The sequence below is a fragment of the Podarcis filfolensis genome, assembly GCF_964270895.1.
Source record: "Podarcis filfolensis genome assembly, chromosome: 1".
Classification (NCBI taxonomy): Eukaryota; Metazoa; Chordata; class Lepidosauria; order Squamata; family Lacertidae; genus Podarcis; species Podarcis filfolensis.
This window is the reverse complement of record NC_139604.1, coordinates 38,926,027-38,939,893: the sequence shown is the minus strand read 5'-3', so window position 1 is coordinate 38,939,893 and position 13,867 is coordinate 38,926,027. Positions and strand designations below refer to the sequence as shown.

The following is a 13,867-nucleotide window of genomic DNA, read 5'->3' as shown; positions in this document are numbered from 1 at the left end:
CTGAGTATTTTGACTCCCACATTATGGGAAATTATAGCTAGTATGATCGAAAGTGATGCATGGACATTCCACATATACAACTACAAACAGATGCCATGCTCCCACATATATTTTCCCTGTAGCATTTAATCTCACCTAATTTAGTATAGTTTTTTTTAAAAAAAGAGGCAACATTTACCATTCTCTTCAGAGAGTTCTTTCACAGCCCAACCCAGTTCACAGTATGAACATTGCCTCAACTGTCAACAGCTATGTTTTCCATCTGTTAATTATTTACTCTTATTTTTGGCACTGCACTTTCCACTATGCTATAATTAATTCTCTTGTTTCTTGCTTGCTTCTCATAAATATTTGTCCCTTTGGAATTTTCTTCATAAATATAAGCGGTGAACTGAATCAAATGTGCAGGCTCTCACACAACTGTATGACCTCAAAATGCCTACAGGTGACTTCTATAGAATCTAACCTCATGTTTCCTCTCCTGGACACATACGGTCTCCCAGGGCCAGCAAAATGCCTACATGGACCGCTGTCAAAAAAGGGGTCGTGAATATGTAGTGTGGGGTTATATCATCCAATGAGAGGGTTGCATCCATTAGTTAGTGAATCCAGACCAGTTCTCTGCATGCAACTGCCTCACCACCACATGGGACAGATTTAAGAATTATGTAGCACCACAATAAACAGGGATGAGTATTGCTAGCATGCTGGTCTAACCATGTGGGAGGAAATTGCCTGCATTGCTAAGATTCACCATGAGGCAGCAGCAGCTATGCTGCTCCAAATAATGTGTGAAGTGCCTGATCAATAGCTGGAGACTATCCTCTTCCCTCTCAACAGCGACCTTAAATGAAGTCAAGTTTAAGAGGGGGATGTTATACAACCTTTTAGCACTATAACTTTGGAGGAGCAGCAGCTTTTTCAAAATACAAAGCTCTCAGCCATGTGAAATGAAACATGAATTTTCACACATCAGTATTCTAATATAAAAGCTTCAATGCAAATGACTGCCCTGAAGAGCCTTCCATGGATTTGGGGCATTTTCTTAAGGATTTAACTTTCATTAGAGAACTATCTTGGAAACTTGAGATAGATATAATCCTGGTCTCATGATTCACAGTCCTCCCAGTGACATCCTATCCATTTTTGGAGGCTGACACTTATACAGATAAGAAGTGTGTTGCTAATCAGCATGAGTCTGCGATAATGTATAAATAAAATGGAATTGGCATAATGAAATTTCAAACCCCTAGGAGAAGGAAAATGGATATAGCTTCTTTTTAAACATTCTTTGCCTAGAACAGAATAGGATTTGCTTATACAAAATGTAAGAAATTAAAGTGGGAATCCTGTTTAGAGCTATCATAAGAGCTATTAACTCAAATCTTAGCATTTGGTGGTACCTGACTTTTTGAATTTGCTTGAATGGTATTGGTAAGCAAATGCAAAGTAACCAAAGAAGTCAGAAGTCAGCAGAGCCTGCAAATGTGGCACAGACACACTAGAAAGATGTTATAGCCACTAAAGTATATATCCAAAATAGACTGCCAACCAAGGGAACCACAGGTATAACTTTTGAACTTTGGCATGGAAGAGTACCAACGTCACACACAATACATGTGTTTGGCAGTACAGTGGTACCTCGGGTTACATATGCTTCAGGTTACATACGCTTCAGGTTACAGACTCCGCTAACCCAGAAATATTACCTCAGGTTAAGAACTTTGCTTCAGGGTGAGAACAGAAATCGTGCTGGCGGCGCGGCAGCAGCGGGGGGCCCCATTAGCTAAAGTGGTGCTTCAGGTTAAGAACAGTTTCAGGTTAAGAACAGACTTCCAGAATGAATTAAGTTCTTAACCCGAGGTACCACTGTACTGCCTATGCCTATGTACCCAAGGAGTGTAGGCACAAGTTAGATTCCAGAGCAAAAGACTAGTATGATTGACTATGCTCCAGGGAGTAAAGGATACAGAGTAATGGACTTGAATACTAGGAAAGTCAGAACAAGACATGTGGTTCATTTTGATGAACACATGAAAACTGATATGAGAGGAACAGTGGTAAACTTTTTTGATCAGTCAGAGGAAGAAACACAAACCAACATTGACTTTCTTGAATTGATGTATGACAGTCCAGATCTGCCTTCTACTGCTACACCACCTAGCACAGATGCTGAACAGGAAAGAGAAGCAGAGACGTAGATTGCAAGAAGCAGCACAGTCAGAGTAGAGGAGGCTGATGATGAGATGCCTGTGTTAGATGGCGCATTGACACAGAGGAAAACAGGGCTCTCCAAAGAATTAGAATTTTAATCAATGCTTACTGGTATAGTTAGTCCTTACCAGGAGCCAGAAGGCATAGTATCTATCTAAGTTTACCCCCCTTCACTTTCTTTGACACTTTCTACAGCAGTCAATCTTGTTTTGTCCATGACGACATTAATAATATGTAAGGAAGCACCAATCATTAAGTTATGTGGAGTGAGCGAAACATAGAACAGGATTGTTATTGTCATAATAATGATGACCCTCTTTGGAATGCTTGGAGAAATGGATCTTATAGTAACCTATGCAAACTTTTGACAATGTCGTTGCCACAATGGATACCTAGTATACACAACAAATGACGTGATTTACCTATTTATAGCTTTGTGGCACCCAACTGTCTTTGCTGAGTCCATGAGGGCCTAGGCATATGACAAGTTTTACAATCCAGTTTCATAAATTTTGTTTATTTCAATGGAGTTAATTCCTCCCGAGTAACAGAGAGTAAATCACCTGAAACCCTTGTTTCAGTCTGTAACTGACTGATTTGTGGATTGCATTTTTTTTTAAAAAATTCATTTTACAATTTGCTGATGCCCAGAGTTTTAGCATTCTTTCTCCGTGCAACTTTTGTGGCTGTCGCAATTATTAATATGTTATTAAATTTCTTCCCCAGTAGCTGAGGAGGCATTAATTTTTAAAATGGGCATTTTCATGAAGGTGATTTGAAGGTTCCATCCATGCCATTCAGACATGACAGTGCCTCATTAATACCAATCTATCTGCCTAATGTTGTTTCAGTAAACAGGACTTTGAGGTTCTCTGTTTTTATTGTTTTCTGCTGTCATTTTGTTTTCTTTTTCCCACTCAAGCCACATCATTATTTGGAATGCACAAATTCGTTAACAGTACTTTCCTTTCAGGGAGAGATGAAGCCCCAAACGATATATGAATGACTTTCTTTAGGACTTCAAAGGTTATCTTTGGAAAAGTCATTTTCTAGTAGTCAAGCTCCAGTAGTGGGAAATCTCCAACCCAGGGACCATATTAGGTCTGGCAAGGGTTCTACGTTGGCCCATGAGGCTGTTTATGAGGTAGGAAAAGATGCAGGGCATTCTGATTTGCTACTAATTTGGATAATTCTTCCCTTATTTTGGTAGCCAGAACCAAAATCTTTTAGTAGACTTTCCAATGAGAGGGGATATCATTGGCAACCCTGAGTAGCAGCAGAGAAGCAATATTGTTAGATAACCTACAGAGCTCACCACCAGTTCATTAGATAGAAATGAGCTGGCATAAGTTGGATGTAAGGTAGTCACTTAACTTTTAATAACAATAACAACAACAACAACAACAACAACAACAACTTGTTATTATTGTTATTGTTATTATTGTTGTTGTTATCATTATTATTATTATTTCTATCCTGCCTACCTGCTTGGGTTTCCCCAGCCACTCTGATTCCTTAGCTTGTGTCTTTGCAACCATTTTGCAACCGTGGGCAACCATTTATGTGCTTTATGAAAATCTAGAGAAATAGCCCCTGGCGTGTCACAAGGGAGTGACAAAGCTTGCTTCTTAGAGCAGGGGTTGGCAAGCTAAGGCCCATGGGTCAGAAGCAGCCCACAGAGGCCATTTAACCGGCCCTCGAGCCACCCCTGAACCGAGCTGCCCTGAACACTGCACTAAACCGGCACAGTGCTGCATGGGGCTCTCTTCCACGGCTCCAGAAATTGCTTCTGCGCATGCCCAGACACCGGAAATTGCATCTGCGCATGTCTGTGGTGCCGGAAATTGCTTCTGCGTGTGCCCAGATGCCAGAAATTGCTTCTGCGCATGCCCAGACGCCAGAAATTGCTTCTGTGCAGGTGCCATTTTTGGCATCTGGGCATGCGCAGAAGCAATTTCTGGTACCGCGGACATGCGTGCACACAATTGCCAGTGTCGCACTGCGCCAGTCCAGCCATGGAGGATCTCCATGGAAGTGATCCGGCCCATGCCTGGTAAGCCTTGCCGACCCCTGCCTTAGAGGGACGGCAGCTTCAGTAGCACTTCAGAGTCAGTCTTTTTTGGCAGAGATTTGCCGATCTGCTGCATGGACTTCAGATCATACATTTGCCAGATGTGGTTAAGATTAAAAAGTACATTTCTCCCATTGCTAGTAGGAAATGTGTGTCTGTGTGGAAGAGAGAGAGACTGATTTGGGCCCATGTTGGATGGAGCAAAGGCTTAAAGCCGCCCTCTTTTCTGTACATCACAATCTCAACCCAGGTCTTACCCCCCCACACTTGTTTTTTAAACAGCTATGCAAAGTCATGCTATGGGGCAACTGCCATCTCTCCAATTTGGCCCTCAGTGGAATCTGAGTCTTGTTTAGTAGAATGCGGCCCAATAGAAAAACATTTTAATGATTTTATTTATTATTCACTTTCCAAAATGCAAACAGTTTAAGAGAAAGCTAACACAAACAAACACTGTTAAGTAGCTAAAGGCTTACCAGTGCAGAGGGCAGGAAGAGCTTAGAACTCTGCATGAAGCATCATTATCCTGGAATAATAGTTGATGCAGGGAGAACTGTGAAATGGGATGCTGGTTTGATTTTGTGTAATTCAGTCCCAAGGAAAGCAACAGGAAGGGTCTGGCAGAAATGAAGGAAGGCAGAATGCAATTTGGTCTTTGATGTGTAAACAGATTTAGTACAACAAAGATCAATGAGGAAACCCTCCAAAGGAATATATATTTTAATGAATTATCATATTTCACGATTATTATTTTTTAAAAAAAATAAATAAATTTCAATTTCAATTATAGACCAGTTTACAAACAGTACTGTGCCTTTCGGGGAAAGCATATGGCAATCAAAACTTCAATCAAAGTCCTGCCAAGTCTCTCATAAAAAAATAAATAGCCATAAGCCAGTGTGTTATTGTCCTTTTAATGTTAGTTGAATGCCTATAATTCTTCTCATGTCCGCCCCCGCTGTCAGCTTTGTGACATTATCGGCCTCTGTTTCACACTCCTCCCCTTGAAGATAGAAGATTAGCTCATATAGAAAATGTTGGCATGTTCTGGAGTATTATTTTGACATGGGCTGATGGTTTATTAAAAAAAAAACACAATAAAAATTATACACACTAGAGAAGTTACTATGAAGTGGAAGGAGGGAAATGGATGTATCTTTTGAGAAAACTGAGTACAGCTGCAGTGAGGCAGCATTCCTCGCCAATTATACCCAGAAGTGTAATTTAATGGGGCTTACTCCCAGGTAAGTGAAGTTAGGAATGTACTTTAAACTGTTTCTACAAGTAAATAGTACAAGAGCAGGACTGCTTGCAATCTTCCCAGAATGCTCCTGTCCACCACACAGACATCATTGCCTGCCTGTAGAGCGCAAAAGTACTTTGGGATAGTGTCACATGATTTCACTATAGCTGATCCTCCACATATGGGGGTGGGGGATGGGAAATCTATATAGTATTCAAAGGTCATGCAATGCATCTGCATGGGGGAAATGATCTGTAAATCATACTTTTTCTTATACATTGCACACTTGGCAAGCCATCAGTAATTTCCAGCCAGTGTTCCTGTGTTAGTAGCTGTGCTTTTGATTAAAAGTGTCTGTATCTGAGAAGCTGCATGGCCATGCTGACAGAACAGCAATTTAGAATCCTTGTACTCCAGCTTCAAAATTTGCAGTTTTTGCTCAGAAGTCTTGTACTGAGGAGGGGGGAAGTTCCCTTACACACACACACACACACACACACACACACACACACACACAGCTACCGTTGGTATAAGTGCTGCATGTGCAGAGTCAACCCTAGTGGAAGTAAGAACATACATTGGGGAAAAATACATTGTACTCATTCAACCAGCACTTTCCAACTCATAAGTTGCCTCCAGACCAGCACTATTTTGCAGGATGGATTCAAGCACATTGAGGTTTGTGCAAGTGTTCTGTTGACTTAGCACAACAAAGCCACTTTTCTTGCAGTTTGGAAAATGACAGGGAAATTCATTGAAAAGGATCAGATGAACGTATTATTAATGGAAAGACATGGAGATATTCCACAGACAAATCAGACCAAAATGCTCAATAAAGACCAAGCCTAGTCTAATCTCTGGATATGCTTTCTACAAGCAAAATAGAATGAACACACAATAAACATGTCACCCGGAGGAGCTCAGTTTTGCTTCTTGTATCAGCAACTGTGATAGCAATTACTACCTTATTGCCTTCCACAGAATTAGAGCCGCACAGATCACGCCTGAATACTTCATTCAGAAAACTCAAGTCTCATTTAGAGATCCTTGAATCCTCCATCTATCTTGAACCTTGTTTGATTGGCAGTGTTGCTCCTTGTGGTGAACCAGAGAATGACTGACACCGTCCTCTTGGTCAGTATAGTGGTACCTCGGGTTAAGAATTTAATTCATTCTGGAGGTCCGTTCTTAACCTGAAACTGTTCTTAACCTGAAGCATCACTTTAGCTAATGGGGCCTCCTGCTGCTGCCGTGCTGCCACCGCATAATTTCTGTTCTCATCCTGAAGCAAAGTTCTTAACCCGAGGTACTATTTCTGGGTTAGCGGAGTCTGTAACCTGAAGCGTCTGTAACCCGAGGTACCACTGTATCAATTTAGGCACTGCCATGGGAGGAGGGGGAAATAGAAACCCACTGAACTGCTTTGCCTACTCTTTTGCCTCTGTCTTCCTAACTAGCAGAGGTGCAGGAGAGAATGCAATTCTCTGCCAGGTGTTCTGGCTGCTAGTTTGCTTACCAGATGCAGGTGAGGTAATCACTAATTGATCTAGGAACAAGTGGCTCACTCCCTCTGCTGATCAAGTCCTTGGTACATTCGCCCTCAGTTCCAGTGGGTTAAGAAAGCTTCCTAAAGGCAGCTTGTGGTCAAACAGAAGGTATAAATGGGTCAAATTGCTTCCTTCTAATCCACCTGCTAAGTACAGCCTAAGTGGAAGGGAGTCTGGATGACAGCCATAGAGGGAAATATCTCAGCCCTTGAGAAGGTAAATATCTTACACTGAAATTCCTGTGAAACTTTTTCACTCTATTACAGCTGCAATTAAAAGCTCCCCTCTTTAGCTCACTGTCTTCTAATGTGATGCATTCTGGAGTAATTCAGGTTCTCCAAAGTTTGAATGCAAAAGGGATAGTACCTCACTAAAAGAATACTTATATTCTAGACTAAAGATAGAGCAAAAAGTGATGATATTGAGGATAGGTGAACTTACCCTCCCCTACTTTCTCTTTCACCTCCTTTTCTTCCTTTCACCAGTTCTATTTATGTGTTACTCATGTGTAGGGCATGAGTGTAAAGTTGGGCTGAACATTTTGCCCTTCTGTAATGTTGCATTTCCATAATAATTGTTCTTTGTTGTCACATGTGGATTGTGCTCACCTGTCAGCCATTTTTCTTTGTTGCATATATGGGAAAGTGTCAGAGCTACCCTAGGTCCCAGCTCACAAAGGACCAACGCTGCTTCGTTGTTAAGTATAAAAGTCTTTATTGAAGTTCAGTTTCACTTCCAGAGCCGCAGCGCGCAGCCCCACGTCTAAAGTGTCAGACCACTGCTGCTCCGTCTGAGTCTCCTCCCCCTTGACACCAATTTAAGATTCTAGCCCTGCTCCACCTTCTCCGCTGCTCCTTTCTCCTCTGGGTCCGCCTGCCCGCCGGGGTTCCGCTCTTTCTAGCCTCTTCTCCCGCTGATTCCCCTGAGCCTTCTCCCTCCCTCCGGCAGGCTTTAGGAGCTGGTTCCCCATCCGGGTCTCCTGCTGTTCCGCGCGCCTGCACATTTGAACTTGGCGCGCACGCCCAGCCAGCAGCTTTCCTCCTGACCGTTCCACTGCTGCTGTCACTGCTTCCCCCTTCGGGGGGGCTAGCTGCAACTGACCTCCCCTCCGTTGGAGGCGTGGTCAGCCCTGACTCCCTCTCTGGAGGAGACACTGCCCCTGACACATGTGACTCTTCCCCCCCACTACGCTCTGGTGGGGAAACTGGTCCCGATCCTCCACTGCTGGTTTGGGGTTCCCCTCTGGCTCCTTGTTTCTGGTGCGTCCCCCCTGGGACCCCCCTTGCCCTGACCATCGGCGCCCCCTTCTGGGAATCTTCTGATTCGCTGGAGAAGCTCATGGAATCTCTCGGGCCACTGTCATACTCCCCTACGCTGCCCTCGGATTCTTCCCCTTCGCTCTCCCAATCCTCTCTCCCCAGTGCTCCTGCTCCTGATTCCCTGACAGAAAGTCACACATATTCCAAAGTTCCTCCCCGGTTCTCCTTAGACTACTTTAGGCATTACAAGCCTAATAACAGGTAAAACAACTGCATATTTTTTTTATTTTTTTATTATATGTGATCCTCAAGGCAGTGGCCTCAGAAGCACCATTCACACCCATGGTGCTTAATAATAATCATACTCAAAGCAACAATAATATGTTGTAATACAGCATAAGACCAATTTTATTGGGCCATTGGTTGACACTCCTGATTTTGGTGCTCCTGTTGTATGACTTTTAGAAGTGGAACCTGCATCTCTCACATTGCCACGCTGTATCTCGCTGCAGCTCAGATTCCTGCACCTTGTAGTGAGGAAGACACCCAACTTCCTCTTCCAGTTATTACAGCAGAAGTCAAAGAGTAGGCATAGCTCTGGAAGCTGAGACCCACTAACCCAGGCACAGCCCATCAGCTATTTCTTGCAACATGCTTGAAACTTTTCCTCTCTGCAATCTTGTCAGGGAACAAAAATAACAAGTTTATTGAGCCTTGTGGACTGCATTCATCTTGATGAGTCACACGCTGCTCCGGTCTGTGCTATTGCCACTTCTCTGTAATGTGCAATGCAGTCCTTAGAAGTAATACATGTTGGTTTCATGGGCACTTTATTGTTCTATGAGACCAAAGCAGAAACGACTGCCTGTGCCATTTTTTAAAATAGAATTTTGACACTTGCGTGGCTGGATTAGCCATTAAAAAAAAAAATCCACTGAATAAGTGGGGATCAAGCTTGGCAGTAAGTCATTTTCTTTTCTGAAATGAAGCAATAATTCTTCTTGGTCTCACCACTTGAAGTGTCGTGCAAAATATTGCAGATACTAATGGGTTAAGCCAAACTAGGGTGGGGACGCAATAACCCCATGCATACTTTTCTATGAAGTGCAGCTGGAAGGATGGCACAAAGAAGAGAGCAGCTGAAGGCATAAAACATGGTGCAATACATGAAATAGTAGGATGTTTGTTCTCACAGCAGTTTCTTGAAGCACTAGGCTGCAGGTAAGATAGATGTGTTGTAAAAGCAAATGAGAAAGATCAGAAGCTGGGGCTGCTGACCTCTGTGGTGGGTGGAGGAGGCCAAGCTGAGGAAGACTTAGCAAAAACAAGATTTCCAATAGCCTAAATCTTAGGGAATGACAGGTTGTTGGATTAAAGAAAGCCAAAACCACAAGAACACCCCCACCGAAGTCAATTAGTGAGCATATGTCCTCCTAGAGGTGAAGCAGTTTCACACAGAGTTTATGAAATTACTAATAACATCAGAAGGCTAAGCCTGAAGAAATTAGTTCTTTTCTAGGTATGATTGCTCCTGTGCCAATTAATGCCTGAGGTCTTCTGACTGCAGGAGAGTGTGAGCGAGCTAGTATGTTGCATAGATCATGCGGCAAAGTGTATTGACCCTTAATGAGGCCAAGTGTGTGGTCCAGAGTGAAGGGAGTTAGCAGCGTGTGAGAGGAACACATTATTGTCAAAGAGATATAATCAGATTATTGATCCATGAAGTCAAGGAAGGCAAAAAAAAAGCAACAAAATTTGTTTCCAATGTTGGCAAAATTAATTACTTAGGTTCAGGTTGGCTACAACGCAAAGCAGTACTGTTTTGTGTATGTGGGAGAGGAACATATGCACAGCTACTTCACTTGCTATTTCTGGCAGATCCTGCCAAAGAGACAAACTGTTAAAGAGATGGCTCGGGAAGTACCGTGGTAGAAGTAGTCATTCATAGAATCATAGAATAGAATCATAGAATCATAGAGTTGGAAGAGACCACAAGGGCCATCGAGTCCAACCCCCTGCCAAGCAGGAAACACCATCAGAGCACTCCTGACATATGGTTGTCAAGCCTCTGCTTAAAGACCTCCAAAGAAGGAGACTCCACCACACTCCTTGGCAGCAAATTCCACTGTCGAACAGCTCTTACTGTCAGGAAGTTCCTCCTAATGTTTAGGTGGAATCTTCTTTCTTGTAATCTTCTTTCAGTTAGTACAGAATGCAGCTGTGTTAATTGGAGCAAGCACATAACCCTTACTATATGCTCTGCAATGATAACCATATTGTTTCAAAGTGCAGCTTTAATCATTAAAAATCCTAAACAATCTAGACCAGAGTGTCTTAAACATAAACTTCACCATATGGATGTGTCTGGCCTGGCCTCCAAGAACTGCCTCGGAGGCTTTGCTCTAGCCCAGGCATAGGCAAACTTGGCCTTCAAATGTTTTGGGACTACAGTTCCCATTATCCATGACCACTGGTCCTGTTAGCTAGGGATGATGGGAGTTGTAGTCCCAAAACAGCTGGAGGGCTGAGTTTGCCTATGCCTGCTCTAGCCTTACCCCCCTTCTCCACTCAGTGGCACTGAGATGTTAACAATGTAATAAGTGCCGTGCTCGGTTACGCCTAGCTGCACATAGTATAAGGTTTTGTTCTCACAATGGCCAACCCAAAGCCATGAATGCGATAGCATTCTGCCTAATAATGCTCCATAGTAACTGGTATTCAAAGGCATACCACCATCACAGCTAGTCACTTTGAATAGCCTTATCGCTCATGAAATTGTCCAAACATTTCTTATGCTATCCCAGGTTGACAGTCAATTACTATATCTTGTGGCAGTGAGTTTTTGTAGTTTATCTATGTGCTTTGTGGAGAAGCGTATCCTGAATATGTCAGCATTCAGCTTCATTGGGTGACCATAGATTCTAATATTTGGAACTAATAGACTTTAATTCCCATGGAAAATCTTTCCTTCCGGTTCCAAGCTCCACTGGTCAGTCACAATGGAGCTTCCCATCTCTACCCTTCATTCTTAGTGACATATGTTTTGCTCTTGCAGACTTGTTTCCTCCCCCAAAACACAGGGATTGGAGGGCTGTGCTAAAACGATTCCATCTGATCATACATAAGACCTCTCAGAGTTCCCCTTCCCCATATGTAAGTTTTCCGTAAGCAGGAGACGTGCATTTGCAAAGCTACTCCTCCTTGCCTCCCTCCCCCGGCTGTGCTATTTTGCTAATACAATATGCTTAGATACAACTTAACCATTAGTAGACGCTTGTATGTAGCATTTCTGAGATGTCTGGACCTCAAAGTGCTTCAAAGGACCCTGGTTTGAATTGTGCGTTGTCATACAATTCCTTACAAGGTACCCTGCTTCATTTCTCAGTTCAGATCTGATGTACATTCCTATACTTTTATGACTTACCTAATATTCTAATGCAGTCTAATCCATTTCCCTTCTGCAGTAAGTTTTTACTCTACATTAAAAAAACACCAATATATACAGTAGATATAGTTCTCTGGGTAAATCCTTTCTTTTCCTGCTCATGCTTAATGAACCTGGGAAAATGTGACGTGAAGTATGCATTCAAGATACATGACTAAAAGAACATTAATCAGGCATCATAGTGCATGAATAGGTATGACTGCTCCAGAAATATTGTGAGATAATGAAACTCTCCAAAAAGAGAAACCCAGTCGTCATATATTTTGTAGTGTATTAGAATGGATTTTCTATAATTTTTAGGATTGTTAAAGGATATTTCAGGAGTATTTATGTAAATGAATTGTTTACACATTGAAATGGACTGTAGTCAACAAATTTTTATAACATAATAACTGCTTTAGTCTTTAATGGGCTTTCAAGGCTCATTGGTGTTTTTGCTTAATGCAATACAGGCCTATTGTCACCTGTCAAATTTTGAAATATTTGGATTTTCAATTGCCTTAGCAGAGACCATGTCATTTTGGGTGGACTGTGCAAGCTAAATCATAGTTGTAATAGGTTGTCTAGTTAGCTAAAGGCCACTTACAATTTCCCAGCTGCAAGTTCTCTCTGTCTCAAGAAATAGAAATGCAGGACAGTTTAATAAAGAGCTAGTCCCACATCATTACATGTCACCAAATTTCAGAACCATACTAGTTCCTTCAAAAACTTGCATAAGCAGAATCAGAATATATATTTTTAACAGTGCCAAGCTCTTGCTGCCAGCAAGCTTCAGGCAGTAAATTTATTGTTTACCAGAACTTTGCTATTGCTTTCAGTTGTCAACTGTGTTTAAAAGTGTTGTCTTCCCTCTCTGAATAATGAGAAGAAGAAAATACAGGGCTAGGGATTCTAGATAGACATGAATATGGAGCAGCCTAATTTCTACATGATATTCTCTCTTTCAAAACCCTGACCCCTGGAAGCCTGCACAAAATGTGTTAGAAAATAGAAAGGTTTATATAAAAAATATCCACAGGCAGAATCTTAAGTCTATAAAGGTGTTGGCTCCCACCCTCAAGAGTACAAAAATCCAGAGAGCTGAAGTAACAATATTATCATGCAACACCTTTATACTTGTAAAGATAGAAAGATGCTTTATACTGAGCCAGATCACTGGTGCTGCTAATTCAGTACTGTCTGCCATGACTGGCATGGCTGTTCTGGGTTTCAGGTGAGGGTCTTCTTTGCCAGTCTTACTTTAATTTCCCACATTTTCAAGAGAAGATTGTGCTATTTTAAGTATGTGACGTTTCCAGCTGGTGAAAAGGTGTACATGAATATAATTTTAGGTTTTGTTTTTTAAAAACCTTACTTTCTTTAACATTGTACAATTATGATACAATGGTACCTTGGTTCTCAAACTTAATCCATTCCAGGAGTCCGTTAAACTCCTGAAATCATTCAAAAACCAAGGTGCAGCTTCTGATTGGCTGTGGGAGCTTCCTGCAGTCGAGCGGAAGCTGCATCGGATGTTTGGCTTCCGAAAAACATTCGCAAACTGGAACATTTACCTCCAGGTTTGCGGTGTTTGGGAGCCAAAGCGTACACGTGCCAAGGCGTTCGAGAACCAAGGTACGACTGTAGATGGTTGGGTTTTGTGTGTTTTTTTGTGTGTGTTTTTAATGATTGCATTTTTTATGGGATTTTAGATTTTTATACTTTGATACTGGAAAACAAGATGCAACAGAACTTGGCTTTGAGAACCAGCATTTTAGAATTGGCTCTAAAATACTTTGAGCAATTGCACAATTTTGCATCTAAATAGATATTGCGTCTTACATAATCTAGCTTTGGTGCTTTCTCGGTAGTTTGCATTGCTAGCAAGCCCCTGATTAAAAAATGAATGTCCAGGTTTTCTGTTGGAACTTGGCTTTGTTTCGCAGTACGAATTTATATCTAAAATTTAATTTTATTATGCCTGTTCATTGAAATTAAATTGCTTTTGGAGTGGCTCATCTTGGGAAAATACAAATGTAGCATTGTTGCTCCTTGATCAGATTTCATGATAATGATCAAATACCTCAGTCACACACATTGTTATAACTC

At 41.9% G+C, this 13,867-nt stretch overlaps 1 long non-coding RNA gene across 1 annotated transcript in view; it reads left to right on the top strand.

Moving 5' to 3' along the window:
* The first annotated feature begins 4,180 nt into the window (after nucleotides 1–4,180).
* Nucleotides 4,181–13,867, top strand: part of LOC310747997 — a 71,109-nt gene continuing 61,422 nt past the window's right edge. The window contains exon 1 of the long non-coding RNA XR_014541058.1: nucleotides 4,181–4,267. This is a non-coding gene — a long non-coding RNA (uncharacterized lncRNA). The remainder of the gene's footprint in view (nucleotides 4,268–13,867) is intronic.